Below are 15320 nucleotides of genomic sequence, written 5' to 3' on the forward strand. Positions count from 1 at the left end.
ACTGAGTTCTCCAGTTTATCAACATGGCCTATCTCTTACAAAGGGAAGCTTTATGATTCAACAGCCTCCCTGGGAAATGCAGGAAAATCAGCAAAAGAGTGATTAAGTTCATCAGTTTCTCTGGGGCTTCTCAGAGTCCCTCCAGGGAGATGTCCTGCTTCACCACTTCCTCCAGGAAGGACGTGGATATGCTCCTTGGCTTCATGGAGTGGGTAGACTTGCCAGGTAGAGCTTCCAGTTTACTAGCCATCACTCCCATTTCACCTTCCCAATCACTGCCCGTATGCAGTGTCTTCCTCCCTCCATAGGATATACTCCATCATCTTATATCACTTTTTCCTCCAGTTCCTCTGCTGAAAATTTTTAGGATGGCCCAGGGCAAAGCACTTTGGTGGCCTTCCATCTTAGTGTGGAGATCTTGGTCCAGCCTCCTTCCTTGCTGGTCACTTCTAGTGGTGCTGCTGGCTGTTCCTTGTGGACTTTGACCACCTATCCTGGGACTTTCCTAAATTTATTCTTCATGCTTGTGTGTCTTAAGGGCAAACAGGGATACATTCTTATTTTTTATTGACATATACGTGATGTACAATATGTTACAGATATGCAACATAGAATGCACAATTTCTAAAGGTTATACTCTATTTATAGTTATTATAAAACTGGCTATATTCCCTGTGTTGTATAATATATCCTTGTAGCCTATTTTATACCTAATAGTTTGTACCTCTTAATCCCCTCCCCCTATTTTGCCCCTCCCTTCTTCTCTCTCCCTACTGGTAACCACTAGTAGAGCCACTATAGAACCTCTTATTCTCTGTATCTGTCAAGTGATATCATATGGTATTTGTCTTTCTCTTTCTGACCTACTTCACTTAGTATGATAATCTCTAATTGCATCCATGTTTCCGCAAATGGCATTGTTTTGTTCTTTTTTATGGCTGAGTAATATTCCATTGTATTTATGTACCACATCTTCTTTATCCATTCATCTGTCAATTGACATTTAGCTTGTTTACATGTTTTGGCTGTTGTGAATAGTGCTGCTATAAACATAGGGGTGCATGTATCTTTTGAATTACAGTTTTGTCTGGGTATATGCCCAGGAGTGGGATTCTTGGTCATGTGGTAATTCTATTTTTAGTTTTCTGAGGAACCTTTATATTGTTTTCCATAGTGGCTGCACCAACTTACATTTCCACCAACAATGTAGGAGGGTTCCAAAAGGGATACATTCTTAACCTGAAATGCTTCCCCCTGATTTTCTAATTTCCATGATAAAAATTTTAACACAAAGAAAAAAAGAACAAATTGAAGGGTTCATACAAATCAACTAGAGTTAATAATTGTTAACATTTGCCATATTTGCCACACTTATCTTGTTAAGGTGTTGTAAAGTAAATACAGATATTATCATATTTCACCCTAAACATCAGAAGGCATCTCTAAAAAGTTAGTACCTTTTCCTACATGACCAGAATAACATTATCATCTCAATCAATATTAACAATAATTCTATCATATAGTCTAATACTTAGAAGTTATTCAAGATTTTCCAACTGTTCTCAAAACATCTTTATAGCTGGTTGATTCATGTGTTGTTTTGTTGTATATTTCTTCATCTTGAGCTACCTTACCATCCACTGTTGAAGCCCCACCATCTGGATTTTTTTGCTGAGTTGTTTCTTTACCTCTTCTACTTCCTTTCATCTAGAAGTCAAATATTTTTTGACAAAAAATTACTTTATAGGTGGTGGTGTATACTTTATATTTCATAATATTAGAAGTCACATGAACCTTGTGCTCTCAATATTTGCAATGTTGAGACTGATTCTGGCGTTAAGATGATAACAGCCTGATCCTAGGATTATAAAATTACATTTTCCTGATTGTGCTTAGCAAGTAGTCCGTGAGGTGAAATTTTGCAAACATGTAAAACACTGGCTCCCCATTGATCCTTCACGTAATGCATTTAACGCCTTTTGTTGATGCTTGCCTGAATCAACTATTTCACTAAGGGGTTGTAAATTGATTTCCTGATTCTATTATTTATTTTACATTTATTATCTGGCATTCTTCTATAACTAAGATGTAAATGCCTACATTAAAAAGAAGAAAGATCTCAAATCAACAAGCTAAATTTACAACTAAGGAACTAGAAAGAGTATAGGAAATTAAACTCACAGCAAGCAGAATAAAGTAATAAAGATTAGAGAGGAGACAAGCAAAATAGAAAATAGAATTATCTATTCTTTCTGTAGAGATTATCAATGAAATCAAAAGTTGGTTCTTAGAAAAGATCAACAAAATTCACAAACTTTTAGCTAGAATTACTAAGGAAAAAAAAAAGAGAGAAGACTTAAACAACTAAAATCAGAAATGGAAGTGGGGCCATTAAGACTGACCTTACGTGAATAAAAAAAAATTGTAAGAGAATACTATGAACAACTGCGTGCCAACAAATACGATAATCCAGACAAAGTGGACAAACTCCTAGAAACGTACAAATTACCAAAACTGGCTTAAGAAGAAGTAGAAAATCTCAGCAGACCATCAACAAGTAAAAAGATTCCATCAGTAACTTAAAAAAATTTCCAATAAAGTCCAGAACAAGATGGTTTCAACAGTGAATTCTATGAAACTCTAAAGAAGAACTAATACCAACTCTCCTCAAACACTTCCAAAAAATAGAAAAGGAGGGAACGCTTTCTCACTTATTCTATAGAGCCAGTATTACCTTGATGCCAAACAAAGATGTCACAGGAAAGAAAACTATAGACCAGTATACAAATATAGATATAGAAATTCTCAACAAAATACTAGCAAACCGAATTCACAGCATACTTAATAAAGGCTATACACCATGACCAAGTGTAGGTTGGCTTTTTTCACCAGAATTCCTTGAAGATTCATCCAAGTTGTCACATCAATAATGCTTTCTTTTTTATTGCTGAGTAATATTCTGTGGCATCGATATATCACAGTTTGTTTAACCATTTATGCATTGAATGACAGTTGAGTTGTTTCTGATTTTTTTGGTTATAATCAACAAAGTTGTTATGAATGTTCACATATAGTTTTATATAAATATATTTTCAAGTCTCTTGGATAAGTGCCCAAGATTGTAATTCCTGAGTCATATAGTTGTTTTAGTTGTTTCACGTTTAGTTGGTTTTTTTAAAATTAATTAATTAATTAATTTTATTGGCTGTGTGGGGTCTTTTTTTGTTTTTTGCTGTGCACAGGCTTTCTTTAGTTGTGGTGAGTGGGGGTTACTCTTTGTTGTGGTGCACGGGCTCCTCATTGCCATGGCTTCTCTTGTTGCGGAGCATGGGCTTGAGGCTTGTGGGCTTCAGTAGTTGCAGCATATGGGCTGAATAGTTGTGGCTCACGGGCTCCAGAGCACAGGCTCAATAGTTGTGGCGCATGGGCTTAGTTGCTCCGCAGCATGTGGGATCTTCCTGGAGCAGGGCTCGAACCCCTGTCCCCTGCATTGGCAGGCGGATTCTCAACCACTGTGCCACCTAGGAAGCCCTCATGTTTAGTTTTATAAGAAAATGACAAATTGTCTTTTAGAATGGCTACATCATTTTACATCCCACCAGATTTATGAGCGGTCCTGTTTCTCTACATCCTCAGCAACATTTAATGTTGTTGCTATTTTTCTTTTAGCTATTCTGATATGTGTGCATCTCATAGCCATTTTAATTTGCAATTCTCTAATGACCACTAATGTTGAACATCTTTTCATGTGTATTATTTGCCATCTCTATATCCTCTTCAGTGATGTGTCTGTATCTTTTTCTCATTTTCTAATTGAATTTTTTCTTTTGCTCTTGAGTTTTGAGAGCTCTTTATATATTCTAGATACTAGCATTTTGTCAGATTTGTGGTTTTGCAGATATTTTTTCTAAATTGGTAGCTTATCTAGCTCATCTTTTCATGTTCTTAACAGGTATTTCTTAGAGCAAATGTTATTAATTTTGATGATGTCTAACTTATCAAGTTTTTTTCTTGTATAGATCATGCTTTTAGTGTCAAGTCTAAGAATTTTTCACTTAGTCCTAGATCCTGAAGATTTTCTCCTGTTTTTTTTTTTCTTAAAGTTTTATACTTACATCTGTGATTCATTTGAAGCTAATTTTTGTATAAGGTGTGACATTTGGGTCTAGTTTCATTTTTAAAACTATGAATGTCCAATTGCTCCAGCACCATTTCTCAAAAAGGTTATCCTTTCTCTATTGTTTTGTTTTTGCATTTCAGAAAAAGTCAGTTGGGCAGATATGTCTGGTCTATTTCTGGATTTTCTGTTTCAATGATCTGTGTATCTATCACTCTGCCAATACCACATAGTCTTGATTACTGGTTAATATTTTTTTTAAAGCTTTGCCCTAATTATAAAGTACAATAAGGACTGAGACCCACTGCTGGAGCTAAAAATAAAGGTTCCAAGAGGTCTAATAGTCAGTGAAAAGTTTGCTGTACTTAGAGTAAAAAGACCTGGATTTTGTAGTCTAATTGCATCAGGATATGACTGTGTGGCCTGGCCAGATCTTTTAGCCCAGGCCTCATTTTTCTCATCCATAGAACTGGGATGCTAATACCTGTGTAGCTCACTCTCCAGTATGCTTGTGAGTATAAAAGGAAATATAGAGTCTATAAGGTTTAGATTAAAGCTAGTATTCAAATTTAAAAGGTTATTATTTGATAGACAAGGAAAATGAGATCCATAGAGACCAACATCCTTCTTACCTAAGGTCACCTTCTATTTGATTTGGCAGCATCAGCCAGAAAGTTTCACATGTTATTCAACAAATACTTATACATTCTTCCAGGCACTGTGAAAAGTCCCTGGGACACAGATACAAAAAGACATGGTCCTGTCCTTACGAATCTTCCTTTTTTGTGGGAATATATTCCATTTTTCAAAAGTTAAATGAATTCAAATTAAATGTATATTGAGCACTCCTTTGTAAAGAAAATTGTAGTTATCTTAACTACTCCCTTTTATTGAAACAGTTTTTTATTTTTATTTTTAATTAATTAATTAATTAATTTTATTGGCTGTGTTGGGTCTTTGTTGCTGCACACGGGCTTTCTCTATTTGCAGCAAGCTGGGGCTACTCTTCCTTGTGACGCACGGGCTTCTCATTGCGATGGCCTCTCTTGTTGCAGAGCACGGGCTCTAGGCACGTGGGCTTCAGTAGTTGCGGCACATGGGCTCAATAGTTGTGGCTCATGGGCTCTAGAGCGCAGACTCAATAGTTGTGGCACACAGGCTTAGTTGCTCCGTGGCGTGTGGTATCTTCCTGGGGCAGGGATCGTGAACCCATGTCCCCTGCATTGGCAGGCGGATTCTTACCCACTGCGCCACCTAGGAAGTCCTGAAACAGTTTTTTTTTTAAGCTCTTTATTGGAGTATAATTGCTTTACACTGTTGTGCCAGTTTCTGCTGTACAACAAAGTGAATCAGCTGTATTTATACATATATCCCCATATCCCCTCCCTCCCGCAACTCCTTCCCACCCTCCCTATCTCACCCCTCTAAGTTATCACCAATCATGGAGTTGATCTCCCTGTGTTATGCAGCAGCTTCCCACTAGCTATCTATTTTACATTTGGTAGTGTATATATGTCAATGCTACTCTCTCACTTTGTCCCAGCGTCCTCTTCGCCACCTCCCCCACCTCGTCCTATGTCAAGTACATTCTCTGCATCTGCATCTTTATTCTTGCCCTGCCACTGGGTTCATCAGTACCATTTTTTAAGATTCTATATATATGCGTTAGCATACAGTATTTGAAACACTTTATTTTTATTTTTAATTTTTTTGGCCGTGCTGTATGGCACATGGGATCTTAGTTCCCTGACCGGGGATCAAACCGGCGCCCCCTGCAGTGGTAGCACAGAGTGCTAACCACTGGACCACTAGGGAAATTCGCTGAGTGCTCCTTTAGAATTCCGGGACCCTTCTAGGTGGATGGATCCATGGAGCACTAAATCATTGTTCTGACCTCTCTGTAAGTCATCAGCTACATCATCAGACTTTCACAGGGCTGCACACTGACTTCAGTAGAATCAAAAGGAAAGGGGGAAGGTTTTCCTGGACAAAAGTAAAAACACTCTGAGGCTCGCATTCTTGTAACCCCTTCCCCTCTCGTCCCATCTCCAGTCCAGGATTTCTTTGCCATGTATTTATTAAAACAAAACAAAAACATTCCATGGAGCCAATTCAGAGTTCTGTACTATGAATAAAAAATACATTTTGCCTATCTCACATAGGGCAGAACCTGTTGGAAGGGTCAGCCTGCCTCATCTGTATTTTCCCAGGTCTCATTTTACAAATTGATTTCAGCCCAGGTTTGTCTTCAATGAGCAGACAAACCTGGGCTGAAATCAATTAGTAAAACGAAGTAGTTTTAACAGTCAGAGAAAGACTGGATATGCATCATTCCTCTTGAGAGCCTGCAATGAAGATCTAACTTGCAGAAAAAGGGCTATTATTATTTAATCATTTAAAGTATTTTTACATGCTATCTGGTGTATTTAGAAAGCAAAGCATGAGAGTAAAACAAAACACACAATAACAAAACATGCTCCAGTGCAACAAAATCATAATCCTGTTCCTAGACTCATAGCTGGAAGGATATTTGGAGGTAATTCCAAACACCTTCCCAGCCATTGGTAGGGCTCTGCTGCCCCCAGGTGGCTGAAGCCCTTCTCTGACAACGCTGGTGCTCTAGAGCTGATGTTAGGGTGATTTTTAGAACGGGGAGTGGATGGATGAATAGGGAGGTGGGTGGATTCATTCATTTACTCATTCATTTAATAAACATAGAATTCAACTATTTTGCCAGGCACTGTGACGAGTGCTGTTAGGAAGTGACATTTGAGATGTGAGATCTGAAAACTGCCTTGGCGTTAAGAAGACAAGGGCCATGGTCAGCGCTGCCCTGTGCATTGGTCCCAGGAGAATAGTAGTGGCAAGGGTTGGGGAAATGACCTATGATAATGGAGGCAGGATTTCTCAAATGTGCTTCTTCCCCCCAGGGGCACAAGCATATCTCACAGCCTATTAGTTGAAATCCATTGGGTTAACAAGAGAGAGAATAGAGAGTAGGTAAATGTGAGCTTTGGATATACACTAGAAAGTTTACAGGGGAAGTTTGAGGTGGGGACAGGAAGATAGTAGGCAAAACCCTTTGCTTCACTGAAAAAAATAAGTAAAACAGATTAAAACAACAGGATACCATATTTAACATGGCTTATCCTGAAAGATTATGACACCCAGTATTATTAAAGTCATTATAGTATTGATGGGTATGGAAACTGGTGCATTCCGTTTGACATAGCAATTCCACCATTAGGAATTCATTGTCCAGAACTTCTTGCAGAGATATGTAGGGAAAAGAGCAGGTGCCATTCGTTTCACCTGGACTTAAATGATGGCATCACAGATGCTTAGAGCTGAGGGGTTCCTTCTTGAGATTGAAAATTGCGCTGGCAGTTGCCTCTGTGGCTGGTTACTATTCTTATCTCCCTTTAAGATCCTGTAAAAGCCTTTATAAAATTCCCAATCTTTTAATTTCAATTGAATTCAAACCTTCATCTATTGAGCACCTGGTGAACGCAAGACTTTGGCTGGTTGGGAAGACTACAATGGAGGGATGACTTAGATTTGCTTCCCTGCGCTCAAAGAATTTGGTCTAGAGAAGACTGACTTGTGAAAATATGAAATACAGTAATTCAATAAAATAATGGCTATAACATAGCATTATGGAAATATGGGATAGGGAAGATACAGTACATTCTAATTAGAGGGATAAGGGAGGGGTGGATTCCTAGCAGATGTGATATTTGAGCCTTGAAACACAACAGGATTTTGATATGTCTGGGAGGTTGGGCGTAGGGAGGACCCTCTATCTTTAGGTTGGAAGAGCATGAGCTGTTATTTATTTACTCAGTCATTTAGTCTTTACCGAGCACAAGAAGGGGCTGTGTGAAATAGAGGAGCATGAGAACAACTATTAAGGGGAGATAAAAGTAGATCCCTGGAAAAAAAGTCATGTAATACTAAATGATCCAGAGGTGAAGCAGAAATGCAAGCTAAATACTATTTTTTTTTTTTGGTAGTGAATTAGCCACTTTAAAAATATTTCAGTGACTTAGCGGGCTGGGATAGGGAGGGTGGGAGGGAGTCGCAGGAGGGAGGGGATATGGGGATATATGTATAAATAGAGCTGATTCACTTTGGTGTACCTCAAAAACTGGCACAACAGTGTAAAGCAATTATATTCAAATAAAGAGCTTAAAATTAAATTATAAAAAAATATTTCAGTGAAGTCAGCAGGAGAAAGCATGAAGCATAAGATACATGTTTTTACCGCTGCCCCCCTCTCCAAGCTTCCAGATTTTGTAAAATGTTATTGTTTTATTTTCTGTTACATGAGCAATGCATGTTTGGAAAAATCCGAGGGATGAGAAAAATATTTAGAGTACAATTCTACCTTTAAAATCTCCTGCTCTTCTCCCATTCTCATTTTCTTTCCCTAAAAGCAAGTAGTGCTGTCACCTTGGTGTGTTTTCTTCCAGAATGATTTCTAGTGTATTTATGTAAATACATAACTCTGTTTTACATAAATGGATACATGTGTTTTCCTGCACTCTTTTTTTAAAACTCAATACCATATTTTGGAGATTTTTCTATGTTAGTACATAGAGTTAAAACTCATTCTTCTTTTTTTTTAATGATTTTCTAATTGAATTTTTTTTTTTTTTTTGGCTTTGTTGGGTCTTTGTTGCTGCACATGGGCTTTCTCTAGATGTGGTGAGCAGGGGCTACTCTTCATTGCAGTGCGCGGGTTTCTCAGTGCTGTGGCTTCTCTTGTTGTGGAGCACGGGCTCTAAGCGTGTGGGCTTCAGTAGTTGCAGCTTGTGGGCTCAGTAGTTGCGGCTCACAGGCTCAGTAGTTGTGGCGCACAGGCTTAGTTGCTCCAAGACATGTGGGATCTTCCTGGCCCAGGGATCGAACCCGTGTCCCCTGCACTGGCAGGCGGATTCTTAACCACTGTGCCACCAGGGAAACCCAAAACTCATTCTTCTCAACTAAAATTCCACAGTAAGGCTATACCTCAGCTATTTCACCATGTCCATTTTGATGGCCCATAATGTGAAAGCCACTAAGATCTTACTTGATTTATGTAAACAAACAAGCAAAAAACAATCCCAACTCTGGACCTAACAAAAACAGACATCTGTTTTTCCTATTTATTTATTATTGAAGTAGCTCCTAAAATTATTATTGAAGTATATTTACTTATTGAATATTTATGTATTTATTATTGAAGTATAGTTGATTTACAATGTCTTAGTTTCTGGTGTACAGCAGTGATTCAGTTTCAAATATATATATATATACTTTTTAATATTCTTTTTATTATAGTTTATTAATTGAACATAGTTCCATGTGCTATACAGTAAGACGTTATCTACTTTACACATAGTAGTTTGTATCTGCTAATGACAAATTTCTAATTTATCCCCCCCCCCACCTGCCCATTTGGTAACCATAAGTTTGTCTGTGAGTCTGTTTTCTATGTTTGTGTCTGAATAAGTTCATTTGTACTGAATAAGTTCATATTTTAGATTCCACATATAAGTGATATCATATGATTTTGTTTTTCTCTGATTTACTTCACTTAGTATGCTAATCTCTAAGTCCATCCATGTTGCTGCAAATGGCATTATTTCATTCTTTTTTATGGCTGAGTAGTATTCTATTGTATTTATATATAAATACCACATCTTCTTTATCCATTTATCTCAACAGATATCTTATTTGAAACTCTCACTTAAAGTTCCTCACCCAATTCCCTTGAACTCTACCCTGGAAAGGGAGACACAATCTTTGCAACCCCCAAACCTGTCCAGGATTCTGTCTGCAAACTGCAAACTCCCTTCTCTGCTCTCAGAAATTTTATTCTGCACGGGGGAAGCAGACCTTCCATCTCCCGAATTCACCTCCAATCTATGGTTTTTGCTCTCCTGTTTCCTTGACTTTTGATATCCAAAACGAAGCATGTCCACTAAAACACCAACAAAACAGATTAACAGAACTTTTTACCTAAGCAGTAGCTCCTTAAAAAGTGCTTTGACTTTCAACCCCACCATGAATTGAGAAAAAAAAAAGCCCCTCTTTTAGGTCTCTGAGATTCTAGCTGGTCTTCCCTGAGGCAAGTGCACTGATATCTCAATGGTGGAATGAAAGGTAACAGGACAAGGAAGCCCAGGAAGGGTGAGACCTGAGTTAATACCTCAAATATACAAGGGTGAGTCAAAAATTACCCGCACTCTGGCTGTAGAATTTATTTTAATTAACTTTTAGAAAAGACAAATACATCATTTTTTCGACATAATCTCCTTGCTTTTCAACACACTTTGTCCGTCAACAAGCTTTTGTATTCCCTCATTAAAAAATGTTTTAGGCTGAGCTGTGTGAGCCATGAATGCACCTCTGTCTTCACTTCTTCATTCAGAAGTGAATCTTTGTCCCTGTAGGGCTGCTTTCAAGGGACCAAACAGGTGAAAGTCCAATGGAGTAAGATAAGGACCATAAGGAGGATGTTTTAACACCTCAAAATGAAGTTTTTTCAGAGTGTCAACAGTGTGGGCAGAAGTGTGAGGACATGTAGACCCTCAGACCACAAAAAATGAGTCACTGCATGTGGCTCTTCTTTTGTGCAAATCACAAGTGGGGCATCCATTTTTGCTCACACCACAGTTACAAATGAGCTGATGTAACACGTTCACACCTACGCAGCAGTGACTGGGGAGACAGTAGCCTTGAACGGAAAGCAGTGATAAGACAATGAGGCCGACAGAAGTTTTAATATAACTGGAGTGCGGATAACTTTTGACTCACCCTCATAATCTACTACAACTTGAACATTTTCCCCCAATTAGGTACACTTTACAAGCACCATTTTAATGGCTGCCCAGTATTCTAGCCAACAAATATAATTTACCATTCTCTTATTTTTTAAAGTTATATTACAGATGATCCATTATGGTTATCTTAGGACATACTCCCTCACCCCATCACAAATTTATATTACATAATTTACATAGTAGTGTTATATTATGTTAAGGCTTTTGTTACTCATTCCAAATTGCTTTCCAAACAGTTGTAACTGTTTGAGTCTAGAAGGCTGCTGTACTTGCATTAAGCACCGGTAAAGCACATTAAATACTTTGCACCAATCTTGAAAAAGTTGTCTGTATTGGCTGTCACAATGTCCTCACCTCTTACTCATTCCTCAACTCATTGTGGTGTGGCTTCTGCTCAAACCAGTCCACTGAAACTGCTTCTGCCAAAGATCTTGTTGCTAAATCTAAGTCCTTCTCTTGTTTGTCTTCCCAAAAGCATTTGAGAAATTTCTATGCTCTCCTAGATTTCTTCTCCCCATATTCAGTCTCTTTTGCAGGTCTGTTCTCCTCTTTCTAGCCTGCCTATGTTTCCCAAGGATCTGTCTTAGGCCTAATAACCTTCTCACTCTAAAAGCTCTCTGTTACCTGAAAATTGTGTTTACCTTTTGGTGGGTGTTGAGCCAAAAGACACAACCAAGCCACAGATCAGGAGAAGGAAGGATTTATTATTACTTGCAGCAAGTACGAAGAACACGGGGGATCTTTCCCCAAGACGTGTCTCCCCCAAACAGCAAAACTGGGGACATTTTAAGCTAAGGGTACATGCATATTCATGAAGGGGCTTGAACAGAGGAAAACTGATCAAAGAATTGGGGCAAAGGTCGACAGAGTTCAAGCTTTAGTTGACTGAAATTAGGAGGGTCAACATCACCATCTGTCCTCCACCTGGACAGGGGCCTTAGTTCCTGCAGAACTCAAAGACTATATCAGATTGTCATGCACATCCCTTGAGGAGGAACTAGGACTCTGTTTTATTCCTGAATTATTATTTCTTGACTGCTTTTCCTTTGTTACTGCATTCCCTTGTCTTAAGATCATTATTGCTGAGACCTATTTAAGGGCAAGCATTGTGGCCAGGCTTAGATCACAAAGTGGCTTTGGCCAAAATGGCTTCTCGTATATCAAAGTCATTCCTGGTTCTCTTTCTCCTGGGACCCCCTAACTTATCTGCTTACATCTCCTCAGGCAATCTCATATATGTGTACTTCTAGATGTTGATGCCTCCTAAACCTCCAACTCCATCTCAGCTACCTCCAGAGCCCTACATCCATCTGCTCCCTGGATAAGCCACTCCAGTAGGAGGTCTCAAGCCCACCTCAATAGAAAAATGTGTAAACTTATCATCTTCCTTCACCCCTTCCACCCCTATGTCCCCCATCTCACACCACATGCGATGTGACCAAGCCAGAGACATGAGCGTCATCTCCTTCTGTCTCATTCCTCACTTTCAATTAATTTCCCACTTTTTTTTTTCTTTCCCTGTGTTGGGTCTTTGTTGCTGCCTGTGGGCTTTCTCTAGTTGTGGTGAGCAGGGGTTACTCTTCATTGTGGTGCTCGGGCTTCTCATTGTGGTGGCTTGTCTTGTTGCAGAGTACGGGCTCTAGGCACGTGGGCTTCAGTAGTTGCAGCACATGGGCTCAGTAGTTGTGGTACCTGGGCCCTAGAGCATTCGGGCTTCAGTAGTTGTGGTGCTAGGGCTCTAGAGCACAGGCTCAGTAGTTGTGGCACATGGGCTTAGCTGCTCCATGGTATGTGAGATCTTCCTGGACCAGGGATCAAACCTGTGTCTCCTGCATTGGCAGGTGGATTCTTAACCACTGCGCCACCAGGGAAGTCCCTCTCAGTCTTGTTGATTCTAGCTCTAAACATCTTTCAGATCAGTCCACATGTCCCAAGTCCTCTGCCACTATGAGTCCAGGTCTGTATCAATGCATGGTGCCTGGATTACTGGGTCAGGCTCCTAACTTGGTTACCTGCCTCTAGTTTTGCTTCCCTCCAATCCACTTTGGTTTTTTTTTTTTTGGCCACACTACTCAGCTTGTGGGACCTTAGTTTCCTGACCAGGGATTGAACCCAGGTCCCAGCAGTGAAAGCCCTGAATCCTAACTACTGGACCACCAGGGAATTCCCCCTCCAACCCACTCCTGACACAGCAAGGAGAGTAAGCTTTCAGAAGCGCAAATCGAAATTACACCTTTCCCAGCTCATAAACTTGCAGTCCCTCCCCACTGCCTCAGAATAAAATCCAAGTCTCCTGTTTCCTGAAGCAGCAATATGGGTGTCTGTAAATTTTTCAAATTACCATACAGTAAAATTGATTCTAGAGTTCTATGACCTTTAACACATTTATAGATTCTGAGGCCACCACAACAATCCATCACCCTCCCCCCAAACCTCCCATGTTATCCCTTTATAGTCAAGTCCTTCCTCATCCCTAACCCCTGACAACCACTGATCTAATCACTACAGCGATAGTTTTGTCTTTTCCAAAAAATGTAATGCAATCTTTTGAAAAAAAACAAAACAAACCCAAGCCCCTTAAGGTGACTTCTACCTAGCTTTCCTTCCTCACCTCCAACAACTGCCCCTCCCCCGCCTTTGCAGTTAGACTGGACTATTTTCAGTTCTTGGGGTGCTCCAAGCTTTCCTCCATCTAGGCAACCTCCCCCATTCCTGCCCTTTGGAATAGAGGAGCCCTCCTCTGCTCCACAGTGCCTAGTGCTTCTCCATTACGGCACGTCCACGCTGTTGTAATGGCCAGGTTATTTGTCTACCTCTTCCATTGGACACTTCCTTCTGCGCGGGGACCTTGTTTGAGGCAGTTCCACGTCCAGTTTCCCGGCCGTCGCCGCCACACCCACCCTTAAAGCCCCAGTATTCCCTGGGGCATCAATACATCCAGAGGCCCTCGCCGGGAGCAGAGCTTCGAAGGCTTAGCAAGCATGTGCACAGGGGCGGGGCGAGGCGCCGTGGCCCCACCCACTGTGTGACACGCTAAAAGGGGGCGGGGCCACGGCCGGTCCCCTCCGGCACCACCGCTTCTGCGCTTGCGCGCGGGGGACAACCGTTGCGGGGCGCCCGCGGCCCTGAGGTAGGACAGTCGGCTCCTGACGCTCTCCCCTTTCGGCCTGAGGTACCCGGCCTGGTGGCCCCAGGACGTTCCCAACGCATGGCGGAGAGCTGTGGACGATGCCCATGAAGTTCTTAGTCCTTCTAGTTGCGCTGTTGCTATGGCCTTCGTCCGTGCCGGCATATCGGAGTGAGTGACCGGCCCGAGGCGGCGGCCACCCCGGGGCCGCTGGTGGGGGAACTTCCCGGGTTTCAGGGCCGGTCCGAGACCCGGCTCTTCCTTTCCTTGGGCCTACGTGCCTCCCAAACCCCGCTGACCAAGGGCCGGCCTCTGGTACTGAGGTGTGTCCCTGTCTTACTCCGCGCGACCGGGCAGTGAACCAGGCAGGCAGTGGGTCCCAGACGTGACCGGGGGTGCGCCGGGCTGGGCGCCGGGGGCTGCGGGCGTGACCTCTTCACCCCGGCAGAGACGGTCCTTGTTCACTTGGCCCCCTTTACCAGAGTCGCTGCAGGTGTGATAAAGCCGGGTGGGCCGGGGCAGCCGGCTTTTGTATGGCTGGCTGGCCGCTCATGGGTTTCACATTTTTAGCCGTGAATGTGAAATGTCATCTTTCGTGACTTGGGTAGAAAGTATGAAATTCCAATTTCATTGTTCGTTAAGTTTTTTGGAACCCAACCAACTCATTCTTCTATGTATTGTCCAGGCTGCTTTCCCGCCTTTTAACAGCAGAGTTCAGTAGTTGCCACGGAGACAGGATGGCCTGCAAAGTCTGAACAATTTGCTGTCTGGCCTTTTACAGAAGGAGTTTTAGCCTGTGGTTAAACGTGGAGAGCGTGTGGATTGAGGGCAGCTGTCTAGGACACTCGCTGACCTCCTGTGCACTCCCACAGAGCATCCTCCAGTGCATGGGATTCAAAACCTTAGCCGAGCAGAATTACAACTTACCACGTGTCCCTCCCCAATGGCAGAAAACTAATAAGGTCATATTCAGTGGTGCTGAGACTACTGTATTAACATCACGTGGACACCTTGAGGAATTTAAGTATTTAAGTCAAGTTTCTGATAGCTGATATTCCAGATAGGACCATGAGGCTTGTTCATCTAGTCTAACTGTAGTTCATTGAAACATCTAGTAATGTTCGGGTTTGGTTTAACTATCTAAATAAATAAAATTTAACAGGTAGGTGTGAAAAAAGTACTAAAGTACATGCTCGCTATGCAGAGCTATATTTCAGACTTGTTAAAAGGTCTTGGTTAAAAATTATAT

The sequence above is a fragment of the Hippopotamus amphibius genome, chromosome 2 (assembly GCF_030028045.1).
Source record: "Hippopotamus amphibius kiboko isolate mHipAmp2 chromosome 2, mHipAmp2.hap2, whole genome shotgun sequence".
NCBI lineage: Eukaryota > Metazoa > Chordata > Mammalia > Artiodactyla > Hippopotamidae > Hippopotamus > Hippopotamus amphibius.